Here is a 24466-nt window from a genome sequence, read left to right on the forward strand (position 1 = left end):
CCAGTTTATCATGTCTCTAAGTTTTTTTTTTCATTTTGTTTATGCTGAAGCGAAAGGAAAATATTTTAAGTATTATGGTTGTTTCCCTTCACCTTTGGTTGGACACACAACAAACCTAAAACAAGGGTGAGCATGAGCTTTTGGAGGCTGAGAGAATTAAACTCTGAACCCTACTTTACATTATAACTAAGCGTCAATTGATATTTAGATATCAGATCTAAACAGGAAGAAACAAATGTTCAGGAAGTTGCACCTGAATATGAGGAAGAACTTCTTTCCTCTGTGTGTGTGACCATGCACCAGAACAGATGGTCCAGAGAGGGTGCAGAGTCTCTCTCACTGGAGCTCTTCAAAAACTGTCTAGGTGAAATCCTGTGCCATGTGCTCTTGGATCATCCTGCTTGACCAGGGACACTGGACCAGATGACCCGCTGGACCAGATGGCACTTCCGCCTTGAACTATTCCAGATTCTGTGATTTCTCTCCTCACCAAAATGTAGTAGCGAAATGGAGTGTCAACATCAAAAACTCCTTCATTAGAGGAGGCCAAGGGTCAAACTGCCAAATGTTGATAACATCTCCATCTCATTACTTCATTATTTCTGAGCATAAAACGCAAGTGGTAGGAGAGGACTAGAGAGTTGTTACTAAGACTCCAGTGGGAATTCAACAAGGTCAATACAAGATCCTATCAGAGAAGTTAAATTTTTCTGCAGCAAGATATATTTCCTTCAGAGATAAGTGATTGCCTAATAGGTGAGACACAGAGGAGCTAATCAGTCTTCCCAGCTGCAGTATAACACTAGTATCTTGCCTTAAAACAAGCTACCCTTGGCCCCAAGCTTCTCTTTAGGTGGTACAGAGCTGACGCTGGGGAAACACACAAGCTTACTAGCCAGATGTGGCAATGGAAGAGGATAGTCAGTGCCAGTACATGTACGCATGAGAAAAAAAAGGCAGTAACATTGGAAAAACAAAGTATTGTGCGCCCCTCAGAGACAAGATCTGAGAGCCCTAGAGGGCTGGTTTATGAGGGCATCAGCTTAGTTGTCATGAAAAATCTTAAAGTATTATTGTGAATGGAAGAGATAAAAAATATGAACAACTGATAAACAAACAATTTTCTACAAAATCTTTAGTGGTACTAAAGAGCCAGATGGTGTTTTGTAATACCTATAATAATAAAAATCCAAAATAAAGTAAAATATACGTTTGATTAATGGACTGTACATGGAAAAAACGGAATGTTTTGCCTCAGATGCTGATTATCCTACATTTTTGAAGCAAAAATTATCTGCAGGAGTTCCCCTCTTGTAACTGGAATATTTTACCTAACTTTGTCTATTGCAGCAGTGCATATGCAGCCTTAATTAAGGTGTTGTTTCATGGAAGAGAAAAACTGTCACTAAAATCACAGCAAGAATGCAACAATATCAAAATCAGCAGTTATCAAAATTAGAAGTTACTAAACTATTCTACACAGGGACAGCCTGGAAATATTGAAGATTTAATTGCGATTTTTTAGCCACATGCCAAACATGTGAAATGTACTAAGACAGTCTTGTCCTAAGATCAGACAATAAACATGAGCATCATGAAAATAAGTCATGTGATCTACATTGACCTGCATTGAAAAAATTAAATGCCACAGAGCTAAAAGTTGAAACACAACCAAAAAATGATTACTTAAACTGCAGAAAAATAGATGTCAGATTTACAGAAGGATGATCTACACCTGAAGAAAGATCCTCCAGACCTGTATCTTGAAAATATATTGAACTAATTTTATATATAAATGAAAGCATGAAAAGAATAAATTCTTTGCACAATAGACTTTTGTAAGGGTAGTGGCCATATATTTCTTCAGATTAAATCACAGTTCTGGATTTTTTTACAGAATTCCAAAGAGCTGTTACCCAACATACACTGAAGAGAGGAATAGCTTGTTTTTGAATGTCTCATAGTTCAAAACATTACCTTATAAGCTGTGGTTTTTTTCAAGCCTTAATGATTTGAAGATAAAAAATTTTCACATGAGCTTAAGGCAGGAATGGATTTTTGTTAGGTTTTTTTTCCTCTTTATTTCTTTCCTTTTTTTTTTTTTTTGACTTTTGGCTTGATTTGGTTTGAGGGGTTTTTTGTAGTTTGTTTATTTTTACTTCAATACATGGTTTAGATTTCTTACAGTACTTACATATTAAGCTTAGAGACAGTTTTCAAAGAAACTAAATGAACTAGCTAATAAAAAGGTAAACCATATGGGACACAGATATCACACTTTCTCTGAAAGAAAATCTCCAAGACTTGGTATAAAAAAAAAAAAAAAATATCTGCTGCACACCAAGGTCTTCAAACAAGGCCTTCAAGAGTCAGCATTAGGAATATGTAGCAGAACTTTTCATAACATTGCTGCCTTTAGTGCAGTTGGTAAATTGTGCCAGACCACTGTAACCTACAGCCTCCTCTCTCCATTCCATGCTCCCCAGCTAAAAGGACTTGCATAGAGACACAAAGGAAGTGTAGTTTTGTGAGGGCAGACATTATACTGTAATATCCACAGCTTCCTATTTGGAGTTAAAGGGCATGCTATCCTCTGTAGATATGTAGTTGAACTTTAGCATCCTAAACAAGAAAATACTGGCAATAACAAAATTATATCTTAAAGTTGAATTATATCAGCTAGAAGTATTGAGTTTAAATTGCATAAAAATAGATCAAATTTCAATAGAAAAATCCTAAGGATGTTTTAGCATTGAAAGAAGTGTCTATGGGAGCAGGGGAACCTCCAATATTTCTGTCATTGTGAAACATGGGTAAATATCTATCAAAAATCACACATATACAGCCAGAAGGCATCACTGGGGGCAGAGAGTGGGTAATGTCCTCTTGAGAAGTCATCCAACTCATCTTCAATGATATTTTCAATAACTTCTAATATGTAAACAATACAGACTGGATATACTTTTTGGTTCTTATTTAATCATCTGACCTAAAATATACATCCCTTATCACTTTATTGCAGGTATCAGTAATCAAAAGTGAAAAAAGACAATATTTTTGGGTTTAAAATAATTCTAAAACTCAAAAAAGTAAAAATTTCTCTTTTTAAATATCCTCAAGATTTATATCATCGTCAGTTACTACAGTTCTTATTTAATGATTATGCATGAGATTTTGGAAAGCTAATCCATTTTAGATTTTTGAAGCCAAAATTTTTCATTTCCATTCCACAAAGCCCATATAAATTTATTGATGCTTTTGTTCAAAGTCAAGATATGGAGGCATTCTGCAATAAAATAATTAAAATCTGTCATTCTCTTTCTTTTCATCATCATATAACCTTCAGTTACAATGAATGCTTTCTAAGTCTAATGTTTAATACAGACAAAAGGAATGTGAAGAAGCTGATGGTCTCTGTAAAATCATTACTTCCAAATATTTATTTTCTATGACTTTATAAATTCGCTAATTTTCCAATGAAAGTCGCACTGTTTGGTCACTATTAAAATATTGCAAACAAAATTCAAAATTATCAAGAAAGAAAAAACCATCACTATAGCATAAATTCATAGTGTCACCTGTAAAAATCATAATTGTCTGACTCTCTCTTTTTAGTGCTTGTTCTCTTTGCCATCAAGAGCATTCCGTTGTAAATACAAGAAAACTGATTCCTCTCCCTACCTCTAGAGATTTCCTCAGGTTTACAGCCACCTGTCAAAATCAACTTAGATGTATCTTGAAAACCAGAAGGCAGTTTTTTAATGTCTCATTGATATATATGTACCATCTTTAGGTTTTTATTTTTATCTGTGCTATTCTAAACATTAAGGTAACTAATATAGATATATGCCTCCTACTCAAATCTCTCACCAACCTATCCTACTTCCTTGCATGGTGGATGAAACACTACTTGGTGTGTTACTCATTGACAAAATTACAGCTATTAATAATTCCCTAAGGACAGATATTCTGCATATTCCTTGCAGTGAAATATCATCACCAGCTCCCTTGCAATAACCTGTTACACCACCACTTGTCAGATATGTTTTCTTACAGCTGTGACTACCTCATGATGGACCATTGTTCTGTAAACTACTCCTATAATTTTGTTTAATTTTGTAGACATTTAGGAGTATCTAGTTAAAATAGTGGGAATTATTACATCAGTCTCTTAGGAGAAATCATCTCTTTTTACCATGGAGAGACAGAAGACATACAGTCTTTTTTATATGAACCAAAGACTTGACAAAACTACATTACATAACAATTCAAAACTGGCAGAGTTAAAGATAAATATGTCACACTGAACAGGACAAAGACAACACGAATATCTAAAAGGCTCAGTACTCACACCATCAATTATAATTTTTAGCTGTAGGTTTCAATCATACAGAGTTTCACAGACTGTTTTATTTTGTTGCATGGTAGCTAGTTCAAAGAAATTGTTCTTTGGTAGAAAAAAAGAAGTTCATGAAATTATGTGATATATATTAAACTGTTGCCACAGCCTGTTTTATATTTTTTCCCTTCTAGTTCTGCAAATAGGATTTGTCACAAGATAAAATGAAGTAATAATCCCCTTATTCAAGAGTGTTTCCCTTTTCAACCAGAGAGTTGTTGAGATAGGAGGACAGGAGAAATTAAAATAAAAGATATTAGAAAAAATTTAATTTGTATAAGAATAAGTCCAACAGCACTCTTGTATTTTCTATTTGACTATAATCTGTTTTTCATGTGCCTCCTACCCCTCTGTCTTTCCCACCTCTATTGTTTACAAAAGAAACATTGCTTCCCATGACATAATGCTCATTTCTTGCAGAACAATGAGTATTTAGGTTTTTTTTCCCTCCATTAAAAACCAAGGCAAATTTACTTCAAGAACTTAGAGAGATGTTCATTAAGAAAGAAAAAGTTTAATTTCAATGGCACTTAAAGTACGCAGTTACAATAATCAACATGAGACAACAAATCCTAGAATTAAGGCACTGCTTTGTTGGCTTTGGTAGGTAAGCATGTTTCATCTTTTGTTTGTTACTCAAAGTTGCCCTGCATAATTTCTACAACAGACAAAGATAAGAAATATGCTATTTGCTTTAACCGGGGATCACAGAGCCATTTCAGTGTCAGTGACATGGCTTGACTAAGAGGTGCTAAAATACATGGGAATTACCAAAGGGAGAGAACCAATGAAGGAATTGCTTTGTTTACAGTCTTACTCTGAAGCAAAATCAAATTGCCTCTGAGATTGCCTTTTTCTTCCACACCCAGATTTATCCTTATTCACAGTCATATACAGAAACAAGTGCCTGAATTAAAAATGTTACATCTATAAATATTCAGCATGCATACAGAAGAGTTACTATGTTTTACAGCTGTAATCTAACGGTAATGTAATTGATACCTTTTGCAACATAAAAGAGAATATGGAGCTGTCACTAGAACTAAATCAACTTTATATAAATGTTCTTACACTAAGCCAAGTGTTGTTTGACCTTGCACTTATAGCTTGATGGTTGATTCAAGTGCAGACCTGGTTCATTTGAGAGGACTGTGTTTATAAAATGTATGACATTCATCTTCAGACTGAAGCTCTTGCACATAAGGTTTGCAGTAGTTTTAGAATTGTAGTCTGGAAAAATGTACCAACAATTTTATGATTTCCTTACCCTTTGGCAACTTTTAGGGTACTTTTAGGGTAAGAACTCTAGCAATAGATATTTTGTAATATAGTAAGAACTTGGTGAAAGTATTGAAGCAAATCAAAACACTCTAAACTCCAGATGCTTCATTTCAGAAGTTCACCCCAAAGCAAACAGATTACCATCTGGGCATATAAAAGAGAAAAATAAAATATAAACTTAAAGCAGCCTGTGTTTGAGAGTACAGTGTGTATAGTATGATCTAACATACTATGAATTAGAAATGTGTTTCACTTAAATGGTATTTGAGATACTACAGAAATGCTGAGCTGATATTTCAGATGAACTGCAGTATTCTTTAATTTAGCTGATAAATACTCAAAAAAATTAAAATAAAATAAAAATGATCCAACACCATTGATAACATCTGGACTGGTGATTTATTTTTCCAATTAATTTCAAAGATACAGAAAACATATTGAAGCTACTTAAAGCATATTATTTCAAAGAAAGGACTGTAACTGCACAAGCAAATTGAACTAATTCCCCCAAGTGGCTTTCACAAACACTTTTCTTGTCCTCATACAGGTTTAAAGCTCATAGAATAAATAGTTACAAAGCAGATCATAAAATCTTCCCTCATGACTTCTACATATATGTGCATCACCCTTCTTGACAAACCAAAGGATTTTCATAAGGTTTATAATATGTATTATAAAATTTTCTATACTATGAAGACTATGTAGAAGAACTTCTACTTCCATTTTTTTTCTCCAGAAATATATTTTATAGCAGCCAAAAATCTGAAATGTAGGTAATAATGTAAACAAACCTTTCTTTTGTACCATGGACATGCTTGTTTTCTGCAAAACAGAGCAAAGTCAGGAGCAAATATTGTTTGAGTAGTAAACTCTGTTTGGGAAACAAGATAGACATTTTTATTCCTAAAAATAAAAAAAAAACCTCCCAGCTGTCAGTTTGGATGCAGATGTTCTCTACTGTCTTGCCAGATAAAGAAGACACAGGAATCCTGACAAATGGATGGAAAGGCTTCAGGAGGAGACACTTAATATGTTTACTAATTTGTTACTGCAGATACACTGAGTTAATTCCTCTGGAATCTCTTCCACTTACCAGCGTAACAGGTGTTTTATTAGATGTATTTTCCATTTTGGAAATGTAGAGATCTCAATGATCTCTGTGTTTACAAGAGTTTATATAGTTCCTGCAAATTTCCTGGTGTTTATGGTGTGAACACCTCACATTCCTGCAGAACACTGACACAGGTTCGGAGCAATTTTGGCCATCTCTGTACTGCCTACTGTAACTTCCTTTTGTTTATGTCCATTACCTTTAGCATAAACCAACATGAACATGGATCTAATTCTGCTAGACTCAGCAAATAAAATGAAATGCTGGAGTTTCTATTCCATACTAATCTGACACCCCCTCTTTTCTTTTTAAATATTAACATAATTTGTATTAGGGGTTATCTACTTGGGAACTTTCTCACCCTTATTTTCAAGTTCTCAGTAATTATAGGCTTTGTTACAATTGTTCAAAGTCTCTTTGAATTTACAAATGAAATAGATTTAGAGCAGGTCTGAAAAAGACAATAAGGTTTCAAGCCTAGTGGAACTAGGATCAGTACACCAAAACCGCAACTAACTTCCCTGACCTTGTGATGACATTGCCTGGTATAAAGGTTTGCATGTTACAGACCTTGTGATACAGCAGAAATATACACTATCAATTTTGAGCTGATTGCTACAGTATGAAATTTAAGGAGCTGCAACTCCTTATAGTTAAAATGTCTCTTTTTCCAAATTTAGGGGAGACAAGAAAAATACTGAAATGATCATGACCTGTTGAAAAAGTGATATTAAGCAGTAATAGTCTTACCCAGATTTGTCAGAACTTGAGTGGAACTGAATTAACTCTATGGTCGCTTACAGTAGAACTTAAAAATTTATTTTTAAACCTCAAATGGCCTCTCTAACTAATTAATTAACTAAATAAATAAATACAGTACCAAAAAGTCTATTAGGAAATTTGATGACTCCTTTTTGAAGAAAAACGTGAAACTTTTACCAAAAACACCTATGTTTACTTTCAGGTCATCAATATCAGCTTCCAGTGCTAAATTAATATTAAATCCTTTTTCTTTAAAAACTGTACAATGTTCTTAGTGCTATATTGATCTTGTTTCTCTTCCATTTCAGATGGCAAAACAATTGATTGTCCTCATTTAGGAGCTAAATACTATTTACCTCCTACAATGAAATATATTTATCTAAAGGCAAGTGTAATCCAAAGAGCAATCTGTTCACTTCTGGAATGCTATCAGATCAGAAGTGAATTTTCATCTCTTATGAGCCACTACCCCCATGTAGGGAAACACAAATTAACCTCTAGGTAAGGGAAAAGAAAGGTTAATTTTAACTCAGTGAAAGTCTTTTAATTCCAATTAAAGTATTTTGATTCCAATTAAAATGAATAAATATTCAATTTAAATTTTACCATGGAAATATCAGAATAATAATGAATTGACATATTTTAATTTTTTTCGAAAAATAATTATTCCAATTTGACAAAAATCACTCCCTACCCAAAATTTCACAACCTTGTAATCTGAAAAAGGTTTATCTTCACAAAAGAAATGCGTACTTTACATACTTACATAACTTACATAAGTTATGTAAGTATGTAAAGTACGCATTTCTTTTGTGAAGATAAACATATGAAGTTACTTACATAACTTCAAGGGCTGGAATTTTTAAGGAATATTTTAACTGTGATTATATTTATTAGAAAAATATGTGAAAGTCATTATTAAAATTTTCAAATTGAAAAAAAAAGATCAAAAATATAAAGTTTAAGAAAATTAAGAACTATTCCTCCCTCTTTAAGTGATATGATTTGTACATTAAAATTTTTTCTCACCATTTGCTAAACTTTCTCCAAATCATGTGAATATGTCCTTCTATTTACGTGCATCTTTAATACATTTTTTATTTTCTGGAATGAAGTAAGCAATCTAAAATAAGAGTTTCCAACACTAGGCATTGAATAAGGCATCTTAATATAAGATATAGTAGATGGTATTCCCAGTTAAGGTTGTCTTTTAACTTAGTCATTTGATTTCCCTATAAAGTAGATGGACCAGATTATCTTTAAGAACATTCCTGCCTCAGAAAATGACAACTGGAACCAGGAATGGGTATGTAAACCCATTTTAAGAATATCTGGATATTGTGAGTGTGAGTACTGACTGAGCAGGGGAGAAAGAAACACTTTGTAAGGAAGAGTTTCATTGCTGCAGTCAGGACATGGAAAATTAGTGATTTCCTTAAAAAATATTAGGCTCATTAGTTTCATTGTTTTAACAAAACATGCAGTTGTATCCCCAGAAGAGATGACAGATATTACAGCTATTTCAAGGAACTTTGCAAAGCTACTTTCTGCACCCTTTGTTTGAGAATCAATAGGGTTTTTAGATAATTGGAGCATCTGGGGAATATATTAGCAGTCTCTACATCTTTCAGATCTGACTACTTAAGGACAACATTTAGTTTCCATTATCAACTTGAATCACAAGAAAAATTTAAATAAAAAATTGCTAACTGGCATTCCTTAATGCAAATATGTTGGTATGCTTAATACTTTTCTATAAAACCATTAGTTTTATTTGCTAAGTCTTCTATAAAAAATTAATATAACAGATTTTTAATAATACATTTATGTTTTTGCAATTGGAAAATAATAAATAACTAATTTATAAGAATAATTTACTAATATTATTTATGTACAAGTTTCTTATCAGGCATGGAGTGAAAATGAAGGATGGAACATATATGTGCTGTCTATGCTGTAGTCTTTATACCCGAACAGTGTGAAACCCAGGAAGCATATAACTATCACAGAGAAGAAGCTAAGCCATCTGCTCAACATTTGCATATGTAAAAATAAGTGGTTTTATGCTGCTGCTGTATTTTATATCACTATGTCTGAAAAGCTAATAATACTTCCAGTATGTTTCAGACATCTGTGTTTAAAACAAAATAATAATTATTTTTACAAAATAACATTGTGCATTATTTTCCTGTGCATTAATAAACATAGATATATCAACATGTAATGATTTAGGAAAAAACATGGGGATCTTTTTTTGATATATTCTTTTACTTATTAGCAAGGCTAAAAATTCTGATTGGCTTCCCCACATTTTTATAGAAGGATCAGAAATTAACTGAAACTCAGTGATTGACAATGGACAGTCAATACTTTCTTTCTGTCCTAATAAAACCTAACAAACAGTGCTGTTGCTCATTCATATCAACTATGATAAGAAGTAGAACACTTAGGTAAGAAATTACTGACTTTTCAGAGTGATATTTTTCAGAGTCACAATGTAACTAGACACTTCAAGCAGCTTATTAACAGTTTATTAATTACTCAGAAATTTAGGCACAGAAAAAATCCCACCTTTTTCAAGCATATTCATCCAATATAATAATGTCTAAAATACCATAGACAATAATCTTACTGAATTTTGCCAAACCTTAATTATAGAGTCACATTATTTTCCATAATTAATTTACAATTGAATAGTGTCTCTAAGAGGACATGCAAATCAAAACTATGATACTGTGCAGAATTCCAGTCATGCTTGAAAGCCCCCAGTATGCCAAAATAAAGAAACCTTTCTGAAAACGTTTTAATGGGAAGCAAAGAAAAAGATCTTAAAACTTCAAATCCTGTTTGCTTGCAAAAAGAATTCAGAGACTCAGTTTCTTTCTACAGTTTTAAGAATAACCTTCTTTGGCTTCATAATAAGCAACAGAATACTGTCTGAGATAATTCTCTGCAAAACATGTAGGTCTATATAAACCATTTTCTATGTACTTAGGATATTTTGTAACAGAACTGTGGTATCTATTGCAGGGAAAAGATAAATATATTCAAAAGATGCTCAATCTGACTTATAAAGAAGCTTTTTGTTGTTAAAAAATATATTAAATCTGTAAGATATTCCTTTCTGTATAAAGAACTGTGAGAGTCACTGAGTTTTTATTCATAATTCCTTTCCAGGAGAGTGCACACACCATAATACACACCTTCCCTCCCTTGCGTCCAGCTTCTTTCCCTGTTTTTTATGTCTGCTGTTAAGGAGGGAGGAGCTCAAACAAGTACAGTTACTCTGTTAACTTCTTACAGAACAAAGGAAGAAAAATGAACACCAATAGGCAGTCCTGATGCATGGCTGCTTCGTGATATTCATTATTCCTATAAATTCCTCTTAAGTACTGAAAGGCTGCAATTATGTTTTACTGGAGCCTCCTCTTCTCCATGGTCAATCATCCAACTTTTTCAAACTCTTCAAAATAGAAGAGCTGCTTCAGCCCTCTGATCATTATTTCCCTGGCCCTTCACTGGACCTGCTCTAAGTGTTTCATGTCCTCCTTGTGTTGGGACCCCAGAGCTGGATGCAGTTCCAGATGGGCTCTCATCAGAGCAGAGCAGAGGGGCAGAATCCCCTCCCTCCCCTGCTGCCCCCGCTGCTTTGGATGCAGCCCAGGACACCTTTGGCTCTCTGGGCTGAGAGTGCTCATGGCTGGGTCATGTCCAGCCTCCCACCCACCAGTACCCCCCAGTCATTCTCAGCAGCCTTCTCCCAGTCCTTTCGTCCCCCAGCCCATACTGATACTGGAGGTTACCCTAACCCAGGTGCAGGACTTTGCACTTACCCTTTTTGAACTTCAAGAGAATTGCACAGACCCCCTCTCAGACCTCTAAGGGTCTTCTGGATAGCATCACTTCCCTCCAGTGTGTTGATCATGCCTCACATCTTCGTGCCTTCTGCAAACATTTGGGGGGAACATTAATACCAACCAGTATGTCCTAGGAAAAGCTGGTATAGGTCCCTCTGTAGACTCTATGACAATATGTATACTCTTGCAGAAGGAAAAACTCGGCTAACTCATCTAACACAGTAATGACAATTACTAGTAGTCATAGCACAAGTTATTTCCATTATTATTCAGTCCTTTTTTTAAATCAAGGCCCATTGTTTTCAGCCTATCTATAATCACTTTCTGCAGATTTCTGCTGTAAAAGGAATGGTTGTCAAAAGAAATGGCTGCCTTTTTCACCCTTTTCATCAAATACAGAAGAAGGGAAGTCCTCAATTCATAATTCACACATGGAGTATGATTCGAGGAGCCGCTGTATGCATTCAACCAAGTAAAAGAAATATATCATAACTCCTATGGGGCCATAAAAATGTGCTTTGAGTACAGGACACCTGGAGGAATACTTAAACAGAGAGTGTGGGAGCAATTCATTGCCTGAAATAAGCTACTCCATCCATGAAATAATTGACGACTAATAACACACTATTATAACTGGAAATAATTCTAGGTATTTTTCATCTGTTAACAAACTATTTACTATATATATATATATATATATATATATATATATATATATATATATCAGATGTCATCTCAGCAGTCTTCTAACAGTGAATCTTTATGCTCTTCTCATGAGCAATTCTCATGAGAAATTCTCTGATTTCATATTATGGCTATTAAATTTTCAGGGTAAGAATGTTTTTCATTTCATTTCATTCAGGTCTTGTCTGTCTGTAACTGTGAGTGTGTGCATGAATTATGTGAAAATTTCTGCCAGTCAGTAAGACAGTGTGGAGGCTGAGCTCAAAAACATGAACTCACAGAAGCATGTTCTTCCCTAATATCAGTTTGTGTGATTGCTTCAGCTGGAAGTTGATTCCAGCATTATGAGTATAATCTTCATTGTCAGGGATTTAACTCTAAGAGATCTTCCTGACTGTATTAAAGCAGAAACAACCAGTAATATTTTTTGACAAAAAAATACTCATTGCTAAAAAAAAGAGAGAAAGATGTAAGGTTAAATGCAGGCTCAGGAATATTGAGCACTTGAAGGTCTTTAAGGAAAAATATTATACATAGGAGCAGAGGAAGTCCATTACAAAGACACTAAACTGGAACCCAAATTCAAATGCAAACCTCAAGGATAACCTTTCATACACTTTTTTGCTCTGAATTAAGGGTGATAATCAAATACAACCAGAAGCCAGGCGTTTTGGTATATCCAATCTTCTCTAATTAAATGCTAATAAATTTTTTTCTTATCCCAGCTGTCTCTACTGCATTGGCGTGTCCTGAATGCAATGAATAAGACCTATAGATTCTTTTACATGTTATGGAAATGCATGAACTTATTGAGTGACTAAGTTTCTCTAAAAAAATATGTTGAACATGCTTAACTAGATACTAAAAAGCAGTAAAGCAGCTTAGCCATTTATTTGTCCTAAAAGTAATAAATCCCCACTGCTTTCCAAAGTCCTCTACAGAAGTTAATTTTAGCTTGTGCTGACAGAAAGGCAAAAGTCTGAAGTTTGAAATATCCCTCACAGGCTCTCCAAAGAGAGGTAAAAGAGTGATAGAAATGCAGCCAATTTTCATGCTTTCAGAGGTTCAGTCAGTGTAGGGTCAGGCAAGACCAAGCTGCTTAAACACAAATTCCTGCTACTTTAAAGAAAAGCATAAAAATATTTAATATAAATGTGTATGATTGCATAACACTCCTGACAGTTCTTGGTTTTTCAGTTGTATTTACAATAACAAACAAACAAAAACTCTAATGGCTCCCCCAGTCTCAAGGAAAAAAACACTGAAGTACTAAGAAAAAGGATATAATCTCATATAAATTGAATCAAAAATTTAATCCTATTCTTGACCTGGTATCTGGTTCAGTACAGAAAAAATCTTCAAACATATCTCTTCTTGATTTCCATTCTAAGCTACTAAAATGAGATGGTGCTATATTTTTCAAAATTGTAGAGACATGAAGACTGATCAATATCTGCAAATTACATGAAATCCCCAAACAAGACCAAGAAACAGGTCAAATTGAGCCTAATTCTTGGTGATACTCAAGTTGCATTTTCTTTTTTCAGAATGGGAGGGTAATGAATTTAATGTTCTGTTTTTAAAAAAATTCGAACCCATTACTGCATTTTGTCCTTTATTCACAACAGACACAAATAAAGATGAAAGTTCCAAATCAAGATGGTTATGGGATCAAGGATAATCTGACTATAGAGTATAAATTTAGAAAACAGACACACAGACATTCACAAACTTCTGCAGAATCATTTCTACTTTTAGTAACATATAGCACAATTCAGCTCTTTTACATAACCATGGTACATAAATTTCTGTATTTCTTTTTGGATATTCTTCATCTCCAAAGCTATTGCATACAATGAGCTCTCATCCTTGCTTATGGAGCTTTAAGGATTTTTAGGCTAAAACAAGTGACCTATATTATGATACCAGTGTCAGAGAAGGTTCATGAATATATATATAGATGATTAGCCAACACCTAAGTAATCCATTAATTCATCCTCAACAACAATTGTTCTGATACAGTACATAGAGGGTCCAGGTTCCAAATGCAGAAAAGTCTGCTAATGATCAAAAATAATTCCAGAATCTTATTCCTCTAAAAAGGTCACATTTTCCTCTTTGTTTATAAAAAGGGTTAACTTTGAACATGAACAATAACTTCAATAACAGAGGTGCAGACCTTGTAAAAAATAAAGATAAAAAATATGGTCCTTACCATAATTATCATTACATGAACACATATGTGTATTCGTGGCCAAAAGAAAATATAGGTGCCATCATACCACTGCACTCTTACTATTTGCAATTGCTATTATAGTTTATCTTAGTTATACGTAAACCTTTATAAAGCTGTGTAAACTGCTTTATAAAGCAGTGTAAACAAAAACACATATAAGTACATACATGGCAAACATATATGCAGTATCTTTGCATATCTATCTATATCTATCTATATCATCTATATCATCTATATCAATATCTATATCTATATCTATATCTATATCTATAGCTATATCTATATCTATATCTATCTATATCATATATCTATCTATCATCTATATCTATATCATCTATCTATCTATCTATCTATCTATCTATCTATCTATCTATCTATCTATCTACATATATATACATACTCACCTGAGTACTTATATGGCAATACACAGATTTGATCCAACAAAGAGAACTTCATAGACACGCATTTCATAGATGTGAAAAATCAGAATAATTTTTTTTTTTTTTACCAGGAGAGAACTTTGCTGAGAGGAAAAGGCTGACCAGATTAGAACAGCTGGGACAGTGCTACTCTTGGGACTAAGGGCATTTAAAAAGATTTTGTGTGTTTGCATCACAGGAAAATAAATTATTTTTATAGCAACTGATAATTTTGCACAAGGTGCCTCATTGAAAAGAGAAAATGTAACATTTAGGGAATTGCTTAACCTAAAAATTGTAAGTCCATTAAAGGGCCAGATGCCACTTGATGATGGATTCATGGCCGAGGAAGGTACTAAACACTACACCTCTGAAGTGTCAATCTGTTCTTATGAGATACTGACTGCATACAATCCAGAAAAGTAGGTCACATGGAATGCTATGACCATCTCAATAATTTTTTTTGTATTCTAATCCAATTCTTATATATCTAGATAAAATAGATAAGATTCTTATCTAGAAGGTAGGTAGATACACCAAGACATTCCTATCAAATACCCAAGAATTGTTGATTGAGGTGGGAGATGTTTTCTGGGAGGACTGTCACACAACTAGCACTTGCCATATTGAATCAGGAAGCACTGAGGCAGTTCAGTAGCACAGGAATAAAATTATAAATGAAATCTCACTGTAAGAGCTATGTTTCCCAGTGCTCTTCATATTTTAGAGTTACATTTGACATTAACTGGAAATTTAAAAAACACCTCAGCATATAACTTGGGGCAAGAAGGAAGGCAAACACAGGATATTCATTATTTCCACTCCATGAACATAAAGACTATGAATATGTGAACTTTGGGAATCTTCTAAGGGTACAAGAATTTCTTTGAAACAGCAGCAGTTTTGTCTGTCAGTACTGACATGATGACTATGATTTTTTTTTTTTTAATATAATGCCAGTACTTACGTCAGAATAGGGTATGTAATACTCTATAGAAATAAGAACCTTTAATTCATTCTGAAAACTGTATCCAGCTCTCTTATGTTTTTGTGGTTTTGTGTTATGGGGCCCAGAGAATAATAATACTCTCCTAGCCTCTATACCATTCAGATTTACAGGACATCTAGATCATATCCCATTGACTTTTTTTTTTTCAGGTTAATGAATAACTATCTCTTCATACAAAAGATGTTCCATATTTTTGCCCTTCTCTGTACTCTTTTATAAGGTCCATGGTGCACCTCTTGAACAGAACAATACAGGAGATATTTAGTACTCAAAGGGTGAATATATATTTTGGTTTCTTCTGGTCTCTTCACCAGAAGACCCTATGGTTCTTCAGTGTCAGTGTTTCTGATACACTACAGACAACTCTGTTAACTAGGATCATATGGAGGCATCTGAAACCACAGGCTAACCAGGGTCCTAGAGAGCACACTGATTTTTGGTGTAAGGACATTCAGTATCTCCACAAAAATGCGGACAAGCCTGAATCAGCTTACGTTCAACCAATTAAACCTTGGTTATTTGTAAAAGCTAAGATCCAACTGGACTTAGTTGTTCCAGTTCATGCAAGCCATGTAGAATTTGGATTGCCCAGCAGATTAACTCCATGCAATTGCATGGTTCCTAAGGGCTATTTGTAAAGTGAGGTACAGAGACAGTCCCAGCTATAGTGACATCATTGTGTGTTGCTGGTTTTCACCACAAAATCCTGAAATTTGTGATGCTTGGGAACAAATAAATAGATGATGAATCCAAGAGAAGAAGACTTCTATTATTGTCAATTCTTTCTCAATTTAAAATTGCCTGAATGGCTGAGCTGTCACTGGAAATAGTACAGCTAATCTGTCCTGGAAAGACAAGCCTCTCTGTGATTCAGTGACAATCTCCAATGTCTGGCATCTCTCCACTGAACAGAGTAGATACTATGAGACTGGGCAACTGTGTTCACTTTTGCAGAGAAAAAAATTATAAATAAATGGAATGCCAAGGAAATTGCTAATGACGAAAAACCAACCAAAATTCAGTGAGTCTAGTTGCTATATCTCCAGATTCTCTCTTCTTTCACTTAAAATATGCAGAAAACACTCCTATTATGTCTCATCAAATCATTAAAAGGCTTACATTTATATTTACACAGTATTTTTTTTTGGCAGAGCAAAATTGCAGCTGTATGTGGCTCTGAAACCACCAGGAAAACTAAAAGCCCAATTTTTCTTCTCATGCTGATCTAATAAAAAGTCACTGTAATCACCAGAATGCTGGATAGAAAGGCAGACCTTTCCCAGTCTTGATCTCGATTGGTATATATTGCACACAAAGACAGCTACTAAGAAAATTCAATCTGCATGGAATTTTAGAAAATGAAGACATTGGAGAGTTCTACTGAGACCTCTCAGTATACATAAATACTATCTTGACATCTTCATTACATAAAAAGCTCTCTAGTTCATTGCACAAAATAAGATTAGTGTTAAATAATTTAAGGGATTGTCTTGTCTCTTGATAGTATTATTACTATTGTTTCAAACATTGATTATTTTGTATTTATTTCTATTATTCATTTAATCCTTATGTTTACAAGTTTTGCCAATAGTACTAAAGGTGTTTTCTAAAGTAAATGCTTCATTTGCATAATTTCAAGGAAGAGAAAAAACAGACAATCTAAACTTCACTGACTAGATTTGAAAGATTTCTCATTTATAATACTCTACCGGTTATAGCTATGTACACACAAGCAGAATCAAAATTTTAGTACATAAAAAACATAAAGACTACAATTCTTTACTGCAATTTAAGAGATGACAGAATAAATTCTCCACTTAAAATACTTTCTTACATCTCCTGGGTTATTCCAGTATTTCTTCATTTGAGAATATCCTTCTGAAAGGGAGAATGTATTTTTTTTTCATTTGGGATGACTCAGAGAAAAGTACAATCCAAAGAGACCTCACAGAGTCATCCATCAATCACATTGTCTTAACCCAAATTAGCTGTACCTTACTTGATTGATTAAATTACTTCACCCAGATCATCTGTTCAACTAGTTCCTTGTATGCACAGTTACACTTTGTTTTTTAATAAATTATAAAAATCACATTGTAGTTTGATTTCATTCTGCTTTTTCTGACTGACTATGGGAATAAGGTGTACCTTAGCGCAAAATGTTTTTCTTGTTCCCAAAGACAGGTATACAGATGTGCTATAAACAGAGTACATATTATGGTTTACATGAACAAACTCTACTGTTGTTCTATTTTAACTCTAAAAACAAAGAGAAAAAACTCCACTACTTTAGAAAGCTAAAGAAAACTTTAGCTTTAGAAAGCTAAAATTTGGACTACTCTGCAAGGAAGCACAGGGCCCAGGTTCTTCTTGTTAAGGAGTTATTCTGCAAGAATAATGTTAAAACCATCACAAGTTGAAGGTGAAACTCCCCATGAATCAAAAGCTTGATGCAGATGAGTGAGCTGGACATCTATCTTTAGCAACAAAATATGCTAATTCGTGATACCCTCAATCAGCTTCCTAGAGAGAATCAGTAATATGGATCCCTGTTTTGCTGTCTTTCCTCTTATCATTCATTTATAAGGCATAAGCTAGAGCAAAGTACCTTACTGAGATTTTTAGACATGAGATAACCAATATTTCTTTGTTATTTTGTCTTAAAATGTAACTAGAACTTTTTATGCTCATCAAGACTAAATTATTTGTTTGCCTCTATCTATACCTGTGTTTGTAATCTCTAGTTTATGATCACTGTTAGCATGTAAGAAAGGCACAACTTCACTTCCAGTATTATATTTCAGTACATTAAACCTGACCGTCTTCAAAAAAATTTCTAGTAGCATGTCCAAACAGAGCTCTTCTCATCACTTGGCTGCTAATCGTTGTCTTGGTCCAAAACATTAAAGAGTATTGAATTTGAAGTAAGAAATCTTTCATTTCTGAACAGAATAAGCTTATCATTGTCCTACAGCTGCAGAGGAGATTTTTTCACATTTTTAGACAATCATTTCCTTTTACTGTACATGATGCAGTACAGTTTGGTTGCAGAAGCTTGTCATGGGGCTGGATGTGCTAGCATGAGCCAAATGCTAAAAGTTTATCAGTGGCTGGGCCAAGAAATTCTGAAAGGGTACCACGTTAACATACTAAGCAGACAACCACCTTTTGCTGTCTATCCCATAAAACTATGTTACTGGGGAAAAAAAAGGGTAACTTTACTAACCCATCACAGGATTTTTTTAGAATATTCAGATCTTTAATTCTTTTTATTCCACTCCTAACTTTGGATATAACCCCATTTTGTCCAACTCTTTTAGCTATATAACCCATTCCCTGTAATGAATTGGAGCAAATGTCAAAAATTTCTAGTTGTATGGTGTGGCATTTTAAAAAATAAACTATGGCTATCAACCACAAACTTCTATAATCAAAGCTCCCTTTACTTTTTCTCACATTGTCCATGAACAAAAATTCAGTCTAAGAATGGTATGCTGAATGAAACAACCAATTAATAAAACTGCAAAAAAATATTACTTACTTTTCAAAGGCCATTGAAAGCGTGTGTTCCTCTGCACACCTGCAGCAAAAAGAACAAGCTATTTGGTTGCCTAAACACAGAAATTAAATATATAGGACAGGACAGATAATGATGCTTCCTGATAAGTTTCCCTCTCTCAAAAAAAGAATGCTGTAAATGACAAGGATTCTGAATAAAAAAATGGGATTTTATGCTAGGCCCAAAGATTATATATTGGCAAAAAGGTGACGAAGGGTTGAATTATTTTAACCAAAAAGATGTTCTAAGTGACCTGGGAAAAGCATAAGGAGACATATTACCCTTCATATACCAGGAATAAAACAATCTAGAAATTATGAAACATGAAAATATGTCATCCAGCTTGCTGCACAACTTCAACTACATATACTTAGACCTCCATAGTTTTATAAATATATATATATATATCTATATTTACAAATAAAAATGACAAAGGAAAAAAAGTAGACCTCAATTCCCCTTTCTAATAGGAATTATTATTAATAATGGACTTTGTCAAACTGCTGTACCTCTAATAATGAGTCACTTTGTGTTTCTTCTGTTTGTTTCATGTACCTTTTTAAAACTAAAATCTCAGATGCAAATTTCCCTACATCAAATTGAGAATAATTAGATCTCTGTTTATGTGAAAAAACTTCATCATGTGCAAACTTCCAAAAATAATGAGAATATATCTATGTGAGCAATTTTTAAAATTTGAATCTATCCATCTAGTGCCATCTATGCATCTGTCAAGTTAATTGAAAAAGCCTAAATTGAATTTTCCTCTCTTAAAATTTATAAAAAACATTGCATTCAACTATGTATCCAATCAGTGTTAATGATGGCCACATGGCTGATCACAGAATTACGCAAAAAATTAATGAAATTCAATAAATCGGGTCGAATCAGGGGAATATTTGGAAGGGCAAGCCAAGCATCTTCAGCAAATACAAACTGCTAAAATTAAAAAACTGCAACTCATACTGTATTGAACCATAACAGAAAACATTTATCAAACAAAGGAGAAGAATAACCTGAGAGTAGAGACAGTTCCTGCTTCTTAAATTCTGAATAGTCTGCTAAGTCTATCTAAATTAACTAAAAAGAGCAACAGAGGGGAGAACTACTGAAGGGAATGCACAGGCTAAAATTAGGATTACAAATTCTCTAAAACACAGATAACCTTAAAATACCTGGACAAACACCATATGTATAGACAGCTAGAAATCCTCCTGCAAGATTGCAAACCAAGCTATATCAGTCCAGATCTGGCTTAATACTGATCCTTCAGTACCAGTTTGCTACAAAGGGGTATTACAGATTCAGTAAAGATGCTGCAGTGTGTTCATAACTAGATTTACAGATGTTATTATGGATAAACAATTGCCTTTAATGCTAGATGAAAATTATCCCAAATGGCAATTAAAAGAAAGTAGGCCTTGGCTGCGGAATAAAATTAATCACTGAGGTATACATATTACATATCTGTTATTCTAGTTGTTGCTCTAATTTTATTACACTGCATGCCCATGTGCAATACTGGCCATAATAGAAATAGAAAAACACTATGCCTGAACATGGAAAATTATATGAAATATTAAAAAAAATTCCAATATTAATGAGGAAATAGAATGCAAATATTGTTGGAATTTTACTTGCATTCGTCCTCTAGCCATAAAGCATTTAAATGGCAATGACATCACTAGATTACATGATAATCAGGTAAAGCAATGAAAAGTTACTGTAAGATGGACCCTGAGAATATAATTTAGGGCTAAGTGTACTAAAATTTTATTGTTTTGGTTTGGTGGGGTTTTTGGTATTTTGGGTTTTTTGTTGTTGTTGTTGTTTGTTTTGTTTTTTCCTTTTTTTTCCCAATTTGGATGTTGTTAGAAAAGTTAAAATAGGAATCAAATAGGAAGCCAAGACCAGAGTGCAATGCTTCCTTTGATTCCATTCTTTTAAACAACAGGTATATTACCCTACAAATACCATGGCACTAATTTGTGCCACTTCTTCATTGCCTTTATTAAACAGAGAAAAATGAAATCAGGCAAGAATTATTAGTTACCCGTTATACAGGACTGAAGCAAAGCTCTTTCCTTACTAGACAAGTATGTCTATTATGGTTATCCAAAAGAATCTCCTACCAAAACCAACCAGATATTACTTTTGGTGCAGTACATCTGATGTACATCTATGCAACTGGAGGCTTCAGCCTGAAGGGACTATATCTCACCTCCCATTTTGGAAGAACTTCTTGTCTGTTGTTTTAGTAAGTTTCCATAAATACATGAATTTTTAAAAATATGGAAACAGATCATAAAGTTCTTACATTTTCATTTATCTACATAGTAACCCTCAGTGGAGACTTTGCTGGCTATCACAGTAATGGCCACTACTGACCAAAATAATGATATGCAAATGAGAATGCTTTCCAATATGTAAGAATTAAACATTTAAACTTGGAAATAAATAATCAACAGTATTCTTGGATTTGGATGTTGCTACTCTACAGAGCCATTAATTTTGAAGAATTAAGAATTTTGGGACAGTTAAAATGATAGTTAAATTAGATGTTGCTGAGTTAGCAGAAGTAGATAAATAGGCTTTGTTCATAGTTAACAGTACCAAGATATCCAGGATCTGTTAACTCATTGCTTATCGACTTTATGTTTGGGTAGCTCTGCTTATCATGAAAAGCAGAATGCGATAAACAGATCTCAGGGACACAAAAACAGTTGCAGACTTCCCACACTTGAGTGACCCATTGAACACAGGAGACTACAAGTTCTACCAAGGATTCATTTGTCACGTATGTATGGAAAAGGTAGAAAGATCAGAACGAGGAAGAGTTACTTTACTTCTTAATTTTGGAGACCCCTCCCCAAAATGGACCTCCAGCTCACTTCAGAGACCAAAACTATGCATGCTTAATAGCCTTTTTGCCAATTAGCATACAGAGTGGAGCAGAGGAAGTGACAGGGATATGAATATGCATTCATATTTTGTGTATTCAAGACTTCTGTAAATAAAAAGGCTTTGTAATACCTGTGACTTTTGCTGTGCACATTAGGGAATTACTACTGCCACATACTGCCTGGACATTGCAATAAACATACATTTTCTAACTTTAAACTGTTTGAGAGTTTTTGTCCATCTCAGTTGGATATCGATATTAGATTGATATTCATATTTTAGTAAATCACTACCAAACTTCCAGTTGTTTAAAAGAACTATTAAAAATTCATAGACAAATTATTTGTCTTTTGAATATACATGGTACAGTATGGGGGAAAGTGAAATAAATGCAGGAGGCTAAGAAGAATTTTTCCTTGTGTTAGTGTTGATATAACAATAATCCTCCTAAATGAACATATAGCTATAAGTTAGCAAAGAAGTTAGCAAAGAGTTTGTGTAGAAGACCATGAAATGGGATATTTCCTTTAATTTCTCCTCTTGCATTTGGGAAACCTACAACAGAAATGTATGCATTTCAGTCCTTCCTCAAAGAGCTGGGACTGAATTTTCTTATCCTAAGCAGAGTGAGAGATGAGGATGAGCTATCTCAGCCACTCTTAGTTAAATAAAATCAGTATCAAGGGGTTCTCTGTCAGATCTTTATTACTGCAGCAAAGTCAGTAACCTTCCTGTTTTATGTTGGGTCTCATATGAGCCAAAAAGAAAGGGAAAGGAGATGGAAGGAGAAGGTAGGGAAGGACTTATGTAACCGATATACCAATGCACAATGCAGTTTTGAGGCTGAATCTTGCTGTTTCCAATGTGACATTTTTCCATCTGGAGGCATCAATTGAAAAAAAAAAACAAACAAACACTTCACGCTTTTCTTGTTTATAGTTGAACAATCTCTAATTGAGATCTATTCTAGTTGTATAGAAAATTTCTGCTTCCTTTAATGAAATCTATTGCTTCCTAAAACCAAAATAAAAGCAATCCTATTATAACTATTAAAATTATCTGTTTATATTATCTATCTATAAAAATTATCTGCCTATAAAAATTCCCATAAATTTTGTCAAACTATCACTAAAGACACAATTCTCAAAGCAGAACCAGCTTACTGGAATTGAACAACACTGAAAATATGATGTCAATCTTTGATTTTTTTTACAGCAATCTAGCAGAATAACAGATATTTTAATATAATTATTCATTGGCACATTATAGTATACTCAGTGCTTTCCCTGGGACATAGTTGAGGCAAATGGCAAAAGTCCATGAAGGAGTAGACAAGATGAAGCCTGCAGAAAAAAAAAAAACCGTGAAAAGATAATAAAAAATTCCCCTGGGACTTCAAGTCTGATAAGAGTTTGGGAAGGGATTAGAAGAAGAAAGACAGCTGACAGTGCTTTGTGGCATTTCTTTCAAGGGCAAGAATATGAGCTCTGTCAGCTTCAAAATAGGCAGACTGTTCACTCTCCATCTCTGAGCCTGTGTGTCAGGGCGTGAATAAGGTGTGACATTTCTACCTTTTCCCATGCTCTTCCCTCATCTCTTTTTACTTATATACACTTACTATAGTGTTCTTCACAGGTGTTATGAGATTGGAGAAGCAATATGTACCAACTCATCCATCCTGTCTGATCACTGAAAAAAATTGTCACAGTTGTGTGTGATCCAGCACAACTCTATGGCAACAACTGGGCTGGAGCAAATCCTAAATGGATGTCTACATCTTGGTAGGAAAAATTCATTCTTCCACCCATAAAAATTGAAAAGAAAAACCAACCAATTTCATAAACCAGTAACCCTACACTGAGAGGCCATTTCCACTAGCAACAGCTACTTTTGTGTACAAAAACTTTTTTTTTGTTTTAATTTTATTATGCCTTTTACTGTTTTTTAAGGTTGCCCCTACATATATTATTAAGAGAATGCTGATGAATAGTTTTCAGTTGATGCCATACTAATTTCCTTATACAATATGTGAATTATACTACTAAACCAATACTATGTCTATATACAAGCAATCCTTATGCCAATGGTCTGAGGTACAGGGTCATGTAGTATGCATGTACGGTACAAGGTCATGTAATCATGTAGTAAATACTACAAAAATAATTAAAAAACCTAATTACCTTATAATTTTGTTCTAACAATTCATGTACTTGGTTCTTCCGAATAGTATAATCACTATCTCTTACTA

At 33.9% G+C, this 24466-nt stretch overlaps 1 protein-coding gene across 26 annotated transcripts in view; it reads right to left on the minus strand.

The window, feature by feature from the left end:
* The window catches only part of LINGO2 (leucine rich repeat and Ig domain containing 2), a 485467-nt gene that overhangs the window by 331735 nt on the left and 129266 nt on the right, over positions 1-24466 (minus strand). For 3 of the 26 annotated variants that reach the window (XR_012052799.1, XR_012052796.1, XR_012052800.1), the window contains one exon: positions 19300-19338. The exons of the other annotated variants lie outside the window; for them this stretch is intronic. The gene's annotated coding sequence lies outside the window, so the exon portion shown is untranslated. The remainder of the gene's footprint in view (positions 1-19299; positions 19339-24466) is intronic. 26 annotated transcript variants of the gene reach the window in all.

The sequence above is a fragment of the Taeniopygia guttata genome, chromosome Z (assembly GCF_048771995.1).
Source record: "Taeniopygia guttata chromosome Z, bTaeGut7.mat, whole genome shotgun sequence".
Classification (NCBI taxonomy): Eukaryota; Metazoa; Chordata; class Aves; order Passeriformes; family Estrildidae; genus Taeniopygia; species Taeniopygia guttata.